Here is a 16,970-nt window from a genome sequence, read left to right as displayed (position 1 = left end):
CCCCCTTCAAGGCCTCATACAGTTACACGGGGCATTCGGGCTTCAACATATACATTTTGAGGGAACACAGTTCAGTCCACAACGTCCTGGGATCTAGATACTTTTAGAAGATGCAGTTTCCCTCTGTTCTACACAAATCTTAGTGTTCTGAAAAACATTTCTGGCTTGGAAATGATAGTCAGAAATATTTGAAATTCTAGGTAAGTGGGATTCAAAAGGAGAGAAGTTATCTCGCTTCTAGATTCTAAGCCCTGGGAGGGCAGGGACTGTATTTACGTATGGTTCTGAGACACACGAGTCGAGGAAAGGTGGCTTTTTTTTTTTTAATATTTTATTCATTTACTTATTTGACAGAGCCTGACATGGGGCTCCATTCCAGGACCCGGGGATCACGACCTGAGCCGAAGGCAGACTCTTCACTGACTGAGCCACCCAGGCGCCCCAACAAAAGCATTTTTTTAACAAAATAAGATATAGCATATATATATACACATGCACACAGGATCAGTTACTTTATAAAAATAGCCTCAGAAATGCTCTCATTTTCATATATTTTAGGGTTCTCTTCCTGAAATCTAGGGCAGCTTTTACAGTTTTGTTCAGGGGCTTGTCTGTTTATTCCTTTTTTCTGGGTTTTGGATTTCAGACCCAGTCACAGTTTTGTAGGTGCAGAGAATTTTTTCCTTCTTCTAGGCTCTTTGGCTGGCCAAATAATTAAATTGACATAAGATGGATTAACAGGAGAAAAACAAATTTAATTTTATACATTAAAGGAGCCCCATAAAATTATGAGACTCAAAGAAGTGACCTCAGCAGGCAGTTTTTATACCTTTTAGATGGAGCAACAGTACATTTTTAAAGAATTAGCACGACAAAGGGGTTTGGGCTTGAGGTAGTAAATTGGTGAAGAAAGAACAAGTTTTGTTTATATAGCCTTCTCAGCCCTAAATTCCCTCTTGGTGATAAGGATCCCTTCTACCCTCCTGGTACCCCTTTCACATGGGAGATTTATCTCCTGCTTTCAGGGGCACAAAGGCGGGTCAGAATGTTCTTCTCCCACTGACTGTCAAATAATATTAATTCAAAATAATGTGAAAATGAATAAAAGGAAACCTCATCTAAAATGGAATCAGGAGGCCAGAAGGCGGAGCCCTCATGCACTACCACTGGGACACCAATTCCAGACCCCAACAGGAAGCATTGTCCATACAGAGCTCAACAGAAGACGACTCACCTTGCAAGCTGAGACCGCTTTCCTACTCCAGCAAGGGGAAGGGAGAGTTCCTTCCTTGCCCAGCAATTCAGTGAGAAACCATCTCCACCCTGAACCCTTGCCTGCCTCCAATGGGCTTGCACTCAAAACAACCCCTCGCACCTTCCTCCTTTTTCTCTATAACTGATGTTCCTCTCCTTTTCTTGTTGGGCTTGCCCATGGCTTTTGCTATAGCTTGACTCTCCTGAATTGCCATTTCTCTGCTATCCCTGAATAAACCCATTTTGTGGGTAAAATTACTGGCCGTTTTACTTTTAAGGTCTTCAAATCAATACGCCAAAGTGGGGGACTTCCATTTGCTGCTGGGTTAAAGCCTCTGTAAGTATTTCCTGAAAATTTTAAGAATAAACAGGACCGGCTGTGACTGCTTCTGAATAGCGTCCATTCTTATGGAGTGCTGTGGTGGCTTGCTCTGGAGAGGACTGCCTGAGGACCAGGTTATTTATCGGCTCTGTGGCTTTGGGCTGGTTAATCTTTCTTCGCCTCGTAAAGTGGAAGGATATATGGAAAGTGCATATAGCACGGTGCCCATCCAGAGTAGATGCTCTGAAGTAATAACTATTATAATTATCCCTCCCTTTTGTAAATTGCTCAATGTCTCAAAGGCAGGGCTCTACACCTCAAATGTCTGCAGGAGCTAGAAAGGTAATTTAGATGTATAAAGCTAATCGGTGTGGGGCCATGGGAATGGAAGAAACCATGATGAACTGGGGGGAGTGCATGATCTGCTAAAAGAAAGTCAAATTTTATAACAAAAAAAGGAAAGGAAAGGGAAGGAGGAAGGGAGGGAGGAAAGAAGGTAACATTGTACATGTCTGCTACCTGGATTTGGCCCTGGAGCCACCAGTTTGTAACCCTTGCTCTGATTTAAAGGAGCTGAGTGAACTACATTAGGGAAACAAAGCCCAGGTTTAGGATTTGTCTTAGGATTTTCTCAGTTTTCAACTCTTAGTGACAGAGGAAACTCCCTATCAAATTTCTAACCAAAGAGAAATCAGGTCACTCTGAGTATTTCAGGGTAAAGGATTGCTTTACCCTATAACCAGTGTGAAGGAGATAGTCAATAATTTTCAGTAATTTATTATCAATGACAACATCATTGCGGCTCTGTCTTTATTGTTTTTTCTCAGGATGAGACTAGATTTCGAGACAGGCATTTTTCTAGTAATTGAACAGAATGATAATGGTTTCAAAGGTGAGGATGTGAGTTGCTTTGTCAGAGACTCTCAGGAACCAAACCTAAAAGAACTCTGTGGGCCACAGATGGTATTTATTAATATTATTTGTAATCTATAAACATTAATTTGTATTCTTCAAAGAACCTGTGTTCAGGCTTTCTTATACAAAGGCATCATAAGGAATGGTATGATTTGGGGAGAATGACAGATATTCACATTCTTTTTCCAAAATCTCTTTTCTATTGTGCCTAAAATTGCCATATTACTGGTTTTCAAAAGAAGACAGTAAGAAGGAAGTGATTTTTGATGAAAGGAAGAAACTAAGGAGGCTACATTCTCAAAGCCACACATTGATCCATCCATCCATCCATCCATCCATCCATCCATCCATCCTGCCAACATTCATTGAGCACTGACTCTGTGCCATGCCCTGGGACAGAACATGGAGTCTAGTCAGGGAAACACACTTACAGAGCAGTGAGTGTGCTGTGGTAGAGGTATGTGTATGTATTCACGGGCCAAATTCAAAGGGCATCATGGTGGTTACTTGTGTATATCAATTTGACCGGACCATAGGGCACCGGATGTTTGTCCATGAGGGTCTATCTGGATAAGATGATCATGTGAATCTCTAGACTGAGTATAGCAGATGGCCCTCCCAGTATGAGTGGCCCTCATCCAATCTGTTGAGGCCTGAATAGAAGAAAAGGCTGAGAATTCTCTCTTTGCCTGATTGTCTTTGAGTTGGGACATCAGTCTCCTCCTGCCTTTGGACTTAGACTTGGGTTGGAACTTTCCTCATTGGCTGTCCTGGTTGTTGTCAGGCCTTTGGACTCAACTGGAACACCACCATTGACTTTCCTACATCTCAAGCTTGTTGACTGCAGATCTTGGACTTCTGAGCCTCCATAACCACGTGAGCCATTCCTTATAGTAAATCTCCTTAGACAGGTCGATTGATTGATCGATAGATAGATAGATAGATGATAGATAGATAGATAGATAGGTAGTTGGTTCTGTTTCTCTGGAGAACCCAGACTTAATATAGGCATCCTCCTCAGTCTGGGCAGGAAGGCTTGGGAAGAGAGGGGAGTTGACAGGATAGCTTCCTGAAAGCGGATACTGGGCTGAATTCTGAAGAACACAGCAGGATTAACAAGGAGGGAGATTGCTTGTTGCATGCGTCAAAGCCCTGTCCTCAGATCTTTCCAGTTCAAAACTTTAATCAATTCTTTGGATGAATATATAAAAGGCTCATTTATTATTGGCAGATGGCACAAAGAGAAATAGGGATTACTTTCGGACAGTGGCAAAATCAGTGCTCAGATCTTGGCAGGGTAGATGATGGGCAAGTCCAACAAAATAAAGCTGAATAGAGGTAAATGGAAAGCCTTGCACTCATGTTAAAAAAACAAAACAAAACAATAAAAACAAGCTGAGCAGGGGGTGAGAGGTAGGGAAAATTTTAAAAAAATTTTTATTGAGATATTGACACACAAGATTGTATTGGTTTTAAGTGTACAACATAATTATACATATATGTGTATATATATATATATATATCAAGATAAGTTTAGGTAACATCTATGACCACAGGAAGTTTAGGTAACATCATTATGACCACACAGTTACAAATTTTTTTCTTATTATGAGAACTTTTAAGATCTACCCTCTTAACAATTTTCAAATATACAATACAGTATTGTTAACTATAGTCATCATACTGTATATTACCTCTCCGGGACTTATTTATAGCTGGAAATTTGTACCTTTGACTTCCTTTACCCATTTTGCCCCAACTCCCAACCCCCACCTCTGCCAACAACCAGTGTATTTTCTATACCTGTGAAGTTTTGTTTTGTTTTGTTTTTTATTCCACATATAAATGAGATCACACAGTAGTTGTCTTTCTCTGACTTATTTTACTTAGTATAATTCTCTCAATGTCCATCCATGTTGTCACAAACAGCAAGATGTCTTTTTTATGGCTGAGAATTTTCCATTTTATATATACAAATAAAACACATTCTTTTTATCCATTCGTCCATCAATGGACACTTAGGTTGTTTCTATATCTTGGGTATTATAAATAATGCTGCAATGAACATGGGCATGCAGATATTTGTTCAAGATAGAGATTTTATTTTCTTTGAGTGAATAACCAAAAATGGAATTGCTGGATCATATGGTGAAAAAGACTTATTTATATTATGTGTTTTAGTTCAGAAGTTGGCAAACTATGGCTCATTAACCAAATTCAGCTAGTTGCCTCTTTCTGTAAATAAAGTTTTACATATTGTCTATAGCTGCTTTCATGCTACAACAGCAGAATTGAGTAGTTGCAACAGAGATTGTATAGACTACAAAGTCAACAATATTTGCCATCTGGCTCTTTACACAAAAGTTTGCTGACCCCTGGTCTAGTCCACTGTGAGTTCAGTGTAAGTCAAGAGTGTGATGTGTGCACTAACAATGCCAATTCTCCCTTGGGAGCTATTTATAAAAATACAGATGCTTAAAATCATGTGTGAATGAGTCAGTGGATGAACAAACAATCAATCAGTGGAGAGGGTAGTCTACCCTGGTTATTGTGGATCAGAACCCACCAGAGTCCTGGACTCCATATCAGGGATGTAGTTGAAGAGGAATACAGGCTATTGGAGCTCAGTCAGGGGAGAGAGCGGAGGGGTATTGGGAATTGTATTAGGAACAAACCAAGGAAATAAGAATGTTTAGCCTGAAGAAGCAAATTCCCAAGAGGGATATCAACAGCATCAGTTCTTGATGACATTCATTGAGTCTTGTGTACTGGGCTCCTTAAGTATAGGAACTCATTCAATCCTCACACCAACCCTATGAGACTGGTAGTGTTAGTATGCCCATTTTGCAAATCAGGATTCTACGCCATGGAAAGATTAAGTTACCCAAGATCACACAACCAGTAAACAGGGAAGCTGAGGCTCAATCTGTGCAATCTGCCTCTAGAGCCCATGAGCTTAATTGTATACCATTAGCTGTCCTTCGTTATTTAATGGGATATTAATAATCTTGTTATTTCTGATTCCACGAGACACAGCAACAGTCAGAGGAAACAGGGAAACAGACTCCTGTTTGAAGCAAGGGAGACCTTTTGAATGCCCAATGATGGAACAGGTTTTACTGTAGGGTGGAAACCCTGTCATAAGGATATGTACAAGTAGGGGCCAGATGACTTGGCCAAGATTTCAGACAGAGGATTCCAAAATGGATAAGGGCAGAGAGCCCCCAAGATTCCTTTCTCCTCTTGATTCTATCATGATCTGAGGCTTGGGGCACTTCCTAGGATGGTTGACCTAGGTCAACAAGAGGCAGTAATAGAATGGAACCTTTTCTAAGTGCTTTGTATATGTTAACTCATTTAATCTTCAAAAGAGATGAATGAAGAGATACCACAAGTGTCATCATTCCCATTTTACAGATGCACAAAGTGAGTTACATTGTGGCTACATAATTTATCCAGAGTCATACAACTAATAAGTATTAAAGCCAGAATTTGAACTTAGGCAGCCTGACTCCAAGGCCTGTGCTTTAAACCATTTCCATATAAAAATCTCTTATGAAGAAGGGATGTGTAATTTGAAAATGTTCCTTTTATTTCCCCTGCCTCTCCACCAAGATTTTTGATGTGTCCCCGTCCCATGTTGCAAAACACTATACTACTAGAAGTTAATGCTAGCAGCTTCCATTGTAACATTCTCATTTTGTCCTGTGATAATTTATAGGGACTGATTCTTCTGCTTCAGAACAGGCTGAGAGGTAGGGGGTTCCCAAATGCATCATCAAGTCCTACAAATAATCAAGCTGCTATGACTGTGTTCATTTTCTCAGAAGTCCCATCTGAAGGTATACACAATAATGTCCTCACAATATAAATTTGGTTCCTGTTTAAGTATTACCTCTGCTGTGGGAACTATTGGGTTTCTTTAACTTTTGTACAGAGGCAAAGCTGAGCTCTACACCAAAGATTTCTGCATATTGATTTCCTTGATAGGCAACGTGGAATTTGGTAATTGTAGGGACTACACTTGACACCTAGCTGGTGCTAATACCTATTTGCTTAATACATGTGATCAATTGGGATTTATTGACTTCGGGGGAATGAAGGTATCAAGGGATTTCTTTTCCTTTCGGGTGCTTTCTGGGCTCTGACAATGAGTGTTAGTCCTATTTGATTTTTTTTTCCTCCAAGAGATTTGTGCTTCCCAATAACTGGGCAAACAAAAATTCGAGCATCTCCTCAATTGCATTGCATTCCTGAGTGTAAAAAAAAAATCTTTAAGAAACACTGTTGTTATTATTTAGACAAATGCTATGTTTCCAGCCAGCTTTTCTTCCAGATCTCTTTTTCCTCCATATTCAAAGAAAGTACTGCCAATCCAATTAGGACACAGAACATGAATTGTTAAGTAACTGATTCACTCTATAGATAAGGATACATCCTTTTGTGTCTAAGGAGACTGCTTGATTCATTGTGTACAAGGACAGCTCTTCCTTGCCTGGCTTATTTACCACGTGTTTTAATTAGCTGCCAGGCCTTTTACAGCAGTCCCTGTTCTGAAGGTGGAGAGATTTGAGCTTGTTAAGGTGATGGCTTAAGTAATGCTTTGTCGTTAGGTCAGCATTTTTCTATCTCCTCTCATTTCTGCTCAGGGACTGAGCTCTCTAACCTAATATGGCAAATTGGCGTCCTCCCAGTGGCTAAGTGGCCCGAGAGACAGAGCACTACATTGTAGGCTCCTCAGTGGCAAGAACTTAGTCTTGCTGTCTTTGTACCCCTTTCGCTTAGCATAGTGCCTAACACACAGGAAGTGCTGAAGAAACACTGGTTGAACTATTCAGCGGAGGTCCATTTGGAAGGCACGCACTGTTGTCATCTTCTCTCTCACTTCCCATGTACCGTCAGCCTCCAAATCAGTGGAGTCTAGTTGGGGCAGTATTCAGTAACTGTAACCCAGCATGGGTTCGGCATGGGCACTGACCAATGAGCCTTTTGGCTAGAACAGGATCCTGAAGGAACCCCGTCCTGTGATAGATGTTAACTCTTTAGTTCTTGTGTCACTCAGGGGGGCAGAGAGAAGGGACACTCAAGGGAGTGCACCAGGGGTTAAAGCAATGGCTACTTGTAAGTTGAAATGGAAGTATTTAAATATTTTATACATATATATATATGTATATATATATATATTTTTTTTAAGTACGCTCCATACCTAACATGGGGCTTAAACTCATGATCCTGAAATCAAAAGTCACATGTTCTGGGGGATCTGGGTGGCTCAGCTGGTTAAGCATCCAACTCTTGATTTTCAGCTCAGGTCATGATCTCAGGGTCATGAGATCGAGCCCCTTCTCTGGCTCCACACTCAGCAGGGAGTCTATTTCTCCCCCTTTCCTTCTCCCTCTGCCCTTCCCTTGTGCACGCTGTCTCTCTCAAATAAATAAATAAATCTTTTTTTTTCTTTTTTTAAAGTTGCATGTTCTATGGGCTGGGCCAGCCAGGTGCCCCCTGTATTTAAATATTTTAACAATGGTATGGCTCTACTAGTGCTTACCACCTGATCACACCTGTTTAATTCTCCCACAGCCATCCAATACGATGCAGCCAGACATCTTTTTTCCCCCCAAATAGAAATATCAGGGGTTTTCTCCCCAGATCAACATGGTTGTTTTAAAAATATAAAATAAAGTGAGCTGGGAAGTTGGTAGCTGCAGCACAGTTTTTGAAGTTTCTTTAAGTCCCTAGATAAACACAAAACAAGTAGATGGCTAAAACAAAAACCCTAAACACATTTACAACCAAAGCAGGTGACTAGAGATCCCCCAAGCCCCCAAATACACACGGACCGGGATAGTATCAACATCTATACAAAAGAAAGCAGAGAGAAGCGGTGGGGCATCTGATGGATCTGAAATCTTCTTTGAGAAGAATCTCAGAACAGTCCACTGGCACTCACTGCAAAGTGTGGTGGGCCAGTTTGAGAAGAGCAGCTGTAACTGGAAGAGGTTTGCCAACGCCAAGAGCAGGAGAGCAGTGTGGGTTTGCAGTCAAAGTGCAAGGAGCTGGAATAGTCTAGCTTCCGTGCGCTTTCAAAACTGACCAGCCAGGGATCCTTTCCAGGACAGGATTCTACCTTGAGGAGGAACTGTGGAAGTAAACATGAGTGAAGGGGGGAAAGCCCAGGTGTAAGTGGAGGAAGATAAGAGGGCCAGGAAATGTCAGAAAGCAAGCCGCCATCTTTTCTAGATTCTTGATAAAAACATCAGAAGATGGAGTTGTACAAAGGTAAAAAAAAAAAAAGTTACCTTGGGCCACACTTCTTTCTAAATTTTCAGGAAAACTAATTTTACATAAAAATAAGCAGTAAAAAGTATCAAGATGGAATTCCACACTAAGTTATTTTAAGAAAAAAGGTATGTGGAACAGAACATCTGTTCAGACAATGAAATTACATCAGGAAAACATGCCCACAGAACAGAAAAAAGACTATAACCTTCTATTTAAAAGCCAGCTAAAAGATATGAAAGTGATAGAAGATATGAAAGAATCACATAAATTAGAAGAAAAATTTTAAATGAGGTGATAGAACCTAGGAAAGAATGAGGAGTAAAAGAATACTAAACTAAAAACTAAAAACAAATGAATGCAATAGATACGCCCTTAAGAAAAACAATGTGAAAGGAGGATTTTTTTAAGTCAAGAAGAAATTAAGAGGGGGGCGACTGAGTGGCTTGGCCTGTTAAGTGTCTGACATCTGTTAAGTGTCTGACTTCTGCTCAGGTCATGATCTCAGGGTCTTGGGATTGAGCCCCACATCAGGCTCCCTGCTCCGTGGGGAGTCTACTTCTCTCTCTCTCCTTCTGCCCCTTCCCCCATTTGTGCTTGTGCGTGTGCTCTCTCTCTCTCAACTAAATAAATAAAATCTTAAAAAAAAAAAAAAGAAATTAAGAGGGGCACCAGGTTGGCTCAGTAGGTAGAGCATGTGACTCTTGATCTCAGGGTTGTGAGTTTGAACCCCACGGGGGGTGTAGAGATTATTTAAAAAAATAAAATCTTTAAAAAAAATAAAATCTTAAAGAAATTACAAAAGAAAAAGATTTTAAGAGAAAGTGACAAATCAATTGAAGGTAGGAAAAGAAGATCGAACATACAGACAATAGAAATTCCTGAAGACAAAAACTAGAGGAAGAGAATAGAGCACCTACCAAAATTATAATTCAAGAAAATTTTCCCAAAGTTAAAAAAAAATATTTGAAACTACATGTGAAAAGAATATACTGCACACTTCAGAATATAATACCAAAACTATCAACACTTAGACATATTCTGATAAAATTATTGCCCTTTAAAGAAAAAAAATTCCTTTGAGCATTTAGGTAAAACAGCAAAGGAAAGAAAATTATATTAGTATCAGACTTTTTGAGAGCAATGACCTACCCTAGAATAAAATAGAATAACATATTAAACTAATTTAAGGAGGGAAAATGTGAACCAGGAATTTTATATACAGTAAAGCTGACTTTCAAGTATTTAAGTATTTTACTTGACAACTGTTATCGATAGACAAACTGTTCTCAACATTAATAACTCAGGGAATATTGTTCTTTTTCAAAGGATTCTACTTAAGAACAAGTTTCAGGTGAGAGAGACTGGTGAGAGTTAAAAATGTAGTTGTTTTTGATTAAGATGAAACAGGTGTTAAAAGGAAGAGAAGATAGGGGTGCCTGGCTGTGACTCTTGACATTGGGATCGTGAGTTCAAGCCCCATGTTGGGTGTAGAGCTGACATTAAAAAAGCGGGGGGGAGACTACAGTCTCCAGTTCCTATATGATCAAATAATGTAGGTAAAGCACAACTATTTAAAAATGAGAGGCAGAACAGAGAGAGTAAATGCAAAATGCAAAAATGTCCCCAAATGCTTTCAGTAATAATATTGAGCAGTATTAGTATTCCTTTTTTGCAGTAGTTGTGGAATAAAGTAAATGAGCAAGGATATTCAATCATCATCTGTATTCTTAAGAACCAGATTTTCATTTGGATGAAAGAAGATGTGAATATAATACAAAAGAAGTTAAGTAAACACACACATTTAAACTGGAAGTATTTGTATGATATCTATATATCTGGGTTTGTATTTGTATTTGTGTCTACATCTGTATCATACGAGACCTCTCTGTCTCTGTGCAGTCTATAGTACATAGCATATATAGTATGTGTATGTGTATATAGATACATGTATCTATATACACATACTATATATATGCACATATGTGTGCGTGTGCGTGTGTGTGTGTATCAGTCTATAGTACATAGCATATATAGCATGTGTATGTGTATATAGATACATGTATCTATATACACATACTATATATATGCACATATGTGTGCGTGTGTGCGTGTGTGCGTGTGTATCAGTCTATAGTACATAGCATATATAGTATGTGTATGTGTATATAGATACATGTATCTATATACACATACTATATATATGCACATATGTGTGCGTGTGCGTGTGTGTGTGTATCAGTCTATAGTACATAGCATATATAGCATGTGTATGTGTATATAGATACATGTATCTATATACACATACTATATATATGCACATATGTGTGCGTGTGTGCGTGTGTGCGTGTGTATCAGTCTATAGTACATAGCATATATAGTATGTGTATGTGTATATAGATACATGTATCTATATACACATACTATATATATGCACATATGTGTGCGTGTGTGCGTGTGTGCGTGTGTATCAGTCTACAGTACATAGCATATATAGTATGTGTATGTGTATATAGATACATGTATCTATATACACATACTATATATATGCACATATGTGTGCGTGTGCATGTGCGTGTGTGTGTATAGTCTTAGTTCTGTTCCCTGAAGAAGCCTAAAATTTGTGACCAAAACAGCAGCATGGAGCATCCCTAGTATCAATATTGTGGTCTTGAAATACCGTTTAACACTAAATGAAATTAAGGCTTCTTGGAAAAATGGATCATTCCCAGAGAAGTAGCTGGTTCCTATCTGGGACAGAAACTATCCAAGATTAGTCTAGAACATTTTGTCATACCTGATAGCAAGGAAACTATTGAACACTTCTAGGGACATAGCACAAACAACACCCAAAACCCTCAGAAGCCAAATTGAAGAAGCTCTCCCTGGTCAAAGATGGAACAATTTGAGCTTTCAGAAAGAATAATAATTACTATTGATTGAAACCATCAAATATGCTTAAATCCTTGATTTCATACAAATATTTTTAAAAATAACTGATTGCCTTCAGAGGAATCAATGCGGTTCCAATTCATTGGAATAAGGATAGAGAACCAATTTATTATCTTGAAAACTGGCAAAGAAAGAAAGAGAATTCAGCATAGAATCTTGCCTTTTCTGTAAAAACTGTAACCAACAGGGGGAAATGTATCTCTTTATAAAAGCATTTCAAGTAATGAACGAAAAAGAAACATAAAATTAGAAATCTTTATTTTGCAATCCTTAAAATGGATTGAGGCATTCATCAACAGCTGCTAACATCACCAAAAGAGAGACAACCAGACATGATATGGCTCTTGATAAAAAAGCAACACCACCTGTGGTCTTGCCAAGGAGAAGAATCTGGATCCAGCTGCCATTTTGTAGGAAATACAAAGGACCAGGGAACAAATTAAAATGCACCATAACTACACAAGCAGCAAAATCCAGACTCTGGGAAACTGGACAAGACAAATGCCCTGGGTTTCTTCAACAGATACAGGAAAGGAAAGGAATGGAGGGGGAACCTGCAGATTAAAAGAGACTTAAACAGGGGCACCTGGCTAGCTCAGTTGGTGGAGTGTGAGGGTTGTGAGTTTCAGCCCCACATTGGGTATAGAGATTACTTTAAAAAGTTAAAAAGTCTTTTAAGAAAGGAGACTTAAACAACATATCAAAGTGTAAAATATGGATACAATATCCAGAAATGTATGTGTACTTGAGTGATAAAACTATAAAGAAATATAAAGAAATTAGTCCTTAAAAAGTCAGGATAATACTTACTTTTGTGAGGAGGGAAGCAGATAGGGAACAAGAAGAGTTTTTGGGTTATCTGACAGGGTTGTATTTATGAACTTGGGTGTGGTTGCAGGGATGTTCACCTTAGAACTTAATAAACCACACATTTGTTTTTTTGTTTGTATATCTGTGTTTTATTTTCAAATAAAAAGGTTTAAAAGATGATACCAAGAAATGATGAACCATCTCCTTAATTTTCTACCCCAACTTCAGAGATAAATACTGTTAACATTTTTGGTGTTTGACTTTTTAATGTAAGCATAAGCATGTATGATATTGTAGGTTTTACCTAAGTGAGATTAGACAGTAGATGCAATTTTGAAACCAGCCTTTTCACTCAGCAATATATCATGGAATCTTTCCATGTCAAATCATATAGAGCAGCATATTCATTTATATAAAAAAGTAATTATTTCTATTTATTTATAAATAAATTATTTTTATTTATTATTTCTTTTAAAGATTTTTTTATTTATTTGACAGAGAGAGACACAGTGAGAGAGAGAACACAAGCAGGGGGAGTGGGAATCAGGCTTCCCACTGATCAGGGAGCTGAAGGCAGACAAAGTAATTATTTTTAAATATTTTTAAATAAAAATAAAAATTGACAAAAATTTCAGCAATATAGAAAATACGAAGAGAAAAGCAGCCCATTCCTCAAAAATCTCACCACCCCAAAAAAAGGAAATCCTGCCATTGTAATCATGTGGGGTGATGGATGTTAGCTTATTGTGATAATCATTTGGCAATATGTTACATATATCAAATCAGTATGTTGTGCACCATAAACCAATATAGTGTTATGTCATATCTCAGCAAAACTGGAAGAATCTCACCCCCAAGAAATAATGAATGTTAACATGAAGTTTCTCAGGACACCTGGCTGGCTCGGTCGGTAGAGCATGTGACTCTTGATCTCAGGGTCCTGAGTCTCTACTTATATGTAAAAGTAAAATATGAGGGAGAGAAAGAATTTTATGATTATATAAGTAATTCAGTTTCAGGTAACTTTTTTTCTACCATGGAAGAAGTGTTTTACAAGACATTCCTGAGGCTAAGAAAAAAAGAATTAGGGAATCCTTAAGACGCTGAAGTTGTGTTTTTCTTGATTTATGTTTCAATTTCATTTAAAACTTTTTAAATTTATTATTTTTTATTTTTTATTTCTGTATCATTATGTTTCAATTTTAGATGATTGCAGGTAAAAGATGAGGGCATTAGCATCTTACTTCCTCCCTCTCTCCTTCTCCCACCTCCCGATTTTAAAAATCTATTATTTTTACTTTGTCAGGATTCATAACATTTACATTTTGTTCCACAGCTAGAATTCCACCAGTTGTTGGGGCTTAGTTCTGTATTTAAATAGCTTATCTGCCTATCCATAGCACTTTTACCTCTTATTTTGGTTTCTTTTGTTCCGGGAAAAAAAAATTTTTTTTAATTTGTCTCCTGGTCCTGACTAGTTAAATTTTTTTTTCAAGAAGTACTCGTGGAAGTTTTACTCTCTTGAGTTCTTTCATGCTTAAAATATTCCTAGGTCATACTCTTCTCTCTCCAAATTCTGTAGGCATTGCTACCTTGTCTTCTGGAAATTTTATATGTGTCTTCATGGATGGTTTGCTTTTTCTGCCCAGATGTTTCAATAATTATTTTCCAGGGCGCCTGGGTGGCTCATTCATTGAGTGTCTGCCTTCGGCTCAGGTCGTGATCCCAGGGTCCAGGGATCGAGCCCCACATCAGGCTCCCTGCTCAGGGGGAAGCCTGCTTCTCCCTCTCCCACTCCCCCTGCTTGTGTTCCCTCTCTCGCCCTGTCTCTCTCTGTCAAATAAATAAAATCTTTAAAAATAAATAAATAATTATTTTCCTCTGAAAATTAGGAACTTAACTAAGGTATGTCTTGATGTTTGTTCAAAGTTGTTTTTTCCTGGCATACAATAGATATTTTCCTCTGCAGATTTAGTTCGGCCATTTTAGGAAAAACGTTCCTGTACTGTGTTTCTGAATGCATATTTTGTTGCATTTATTGGATTCGCTACACCAATTAGGGACACCAGTTATCTTTATGTTTGATTATCTCTTGGTTCTCTTATTATCTTCCCCCTAATTGCCTTATTCCCTCTGTGTTTTGCCTTTGTATTTGCCATAATTATCTCAAGCCTTTTATCCATGCCATTAATTCAATTTTCAATCATGTCTTTCCTGCTATTTGGCATATCTAATTTAGATATATAATGGTTTTGTTTCAGTACTTGATTCATTTCCTTATTTCTGAAATCTCCTTTTTACTCTCCCGCTGTCATTTTATCAGCTCAATTCTGAGGTCTTATTTTCTCAGGTTCATATTCTTATTAAGGTCTTGAGAGTGCAAGGCACTCCCTGGGGATCTCCTGTATCTTGATGTTATGTTTTCTTTCAGACTGGTTTCTTCATAGTTCAGTCATTATCTTCTTTCCTGCCCATCCCTCCCTTTTTTGACTGAACCACATTTACATGATCACTGTATAATTTCTTCCCTCTCACTTTTGTTGAAGAGGGGTAACTCCACTGTTATATAGCGTGGCTGCAGTCTCCTTGGCCCTCTTTCCACCGTACCTAGGACAAGTTTGTTGCCCTCTCTTCAAGCTCATCTTTGGTCATTACATTAGGTGTTAGGAAAAGGGGAATCTGTGATCATGCGTTGCTCTGCAATCTTTACTCTAAAATCTCTGGATGATTCGAATGATTTTTCTAAAATGCAGATTTTATCCCCGTCACATCTTGCTTAAATCTCCTCAGTGATTTCTCATAGCCTTGAGGGGAAATGTCTAAACTTGTTAATTTACATACAAGATCCTTCATTGTTTGGCCCACTTACCTTCCTAGTCAGGTCTTCCATTAGCCTCCACCTCATTTGCTCACTGATCACACAGGAGGCTTTTTGCTGAGCCTGCTTCTGGCCTCAGAACCCTTCTCAACACAGGGCTCCAGGTGGCCTATTGGTCCTCTGCTCGAGTTGAATAACATTCAGCCTTCAAAGCTTAGTTCCAGTGTTCTCTGAGAAGCTTTCCCGGAATACTCTCCCTTCCTAGTCCTCCAAGTACTTCAGATATCCCTTTTTTGTGCTTTTTCTCTCATAACGTTTATCATACTTGATTGTAATTGCCTTTTAATGTATGGCGTATTGGGTTCTGAAGCTCAACTATCTGGGTTTAGAAATTACCTCTGCCACTTGCTATCCATATGACTTTGGGGGACACTGTACAACCTTTCTGTGCTTGTTTCCTTATGAGAATTAAATAAGTTAATGGCATATAAAGTTGCCATTGAGCACATGCTCAATAAAAATTTTTTTGTTTATTTATATTTATTATCTATTTTATTACTGTTGCTCGGACAGCTGTAATGGTCCCATACCACCCAGGACCCCTCCCTGACAATCCAGGACCTGTCCGTGGTGCGAAAATAACGCTCTTCCCCACAGGACGGTCGCTACCATGTCATACGTTTAGCCGCATTGCGGGTCGATCAGTGGTTACATCTTTCCAGCGTTAGCTGTGGATGTAGCAAGTGTCTCTCCTTTCCCATTTCCACAACCACCATCCTAGTCCTGGCCCTGGTCACCTCATCAGCTTCATTTTGTGTGACTGAGGTCATCCCCCTAACTGGTCTCCCCACCTCTGGACCATTTGATCCACCATGTTCACATTATCCTCTTCCAAATTCTTCTTTACATCAAGTCATGCCCTACCTACTAACTCACAAGGAATTTCGAAAAAGCAAAAACAACTCAAATGGTAACATGGTTAAATAATCTATCAGTGATGTGCATATTAAGCCGCCAGTTAGGTAGTTATGAAGGCCATGTTAACATAAAGTAATTATTAAGAAAATATAACATAGAAGACTATTTGTTGTAAGAATATAAAAAATATAGGAAACTGTTGAGGGGATATAGACTATAATTTGGCTTTAACATCATTTATTAAACATGTATTGAGCACCTATTTTGTGATAGGCCCTAGATATGTAAGAATTATTAAGACAATTCCTTCTTTAAAGGAACTCAAGAGTCTAGCAGGAGAGATAGCCATGTGAACAGACATGCATTTGGACAAAGAGCAGAAAAGAATATGGAAATATCGAAACAGTATTAGAGGTAGGAGTGTGGGTGAATTTTGTCTTTCTGGTAGGGAGTGAACCCTGGCACAAAACCTCAGAAGGAAGAGCAGAATCAGATTCCTCTGACGAAGATGATACACAGCTCCAGGTAAGCTCTTCCCACTCTACCCCTGCATCTTCAGGCCACACACACGGATCAGAGGAGTGCTTGGGGAAGTCCAATAGGCCTTGACGAGGGCAAGGGGAGAAGAAATGGCATAGCAACGTGCGGACCTTCTACAGCAAAATAAATATTTTGCGTGACTTTAATAATGCGATAAAGAAT

This window comes from Eumetopias jubatus, unplaced genomic scaffold (genome assembly GCF_037043125.1).
Source record: "Eumetopias jubatus isolate StellerSeaLion01/CBP00866 unplaced genomic scaffold, mEumJub1_p1.0 scaffold_8, whole genome shotgun sequence".
In the NCBI taxonomy this organism is placed as follows: Eukaryota; Metazoa; Chordata; class Mammalia; order Carnivora; family Otariidae; genus Eumetopias; species Eumetopias jubatus.
The sequence above is the reverse complement of the archived record's forward strand: the minus strand, read 5'-3'. Positions refer to the sequence as shown.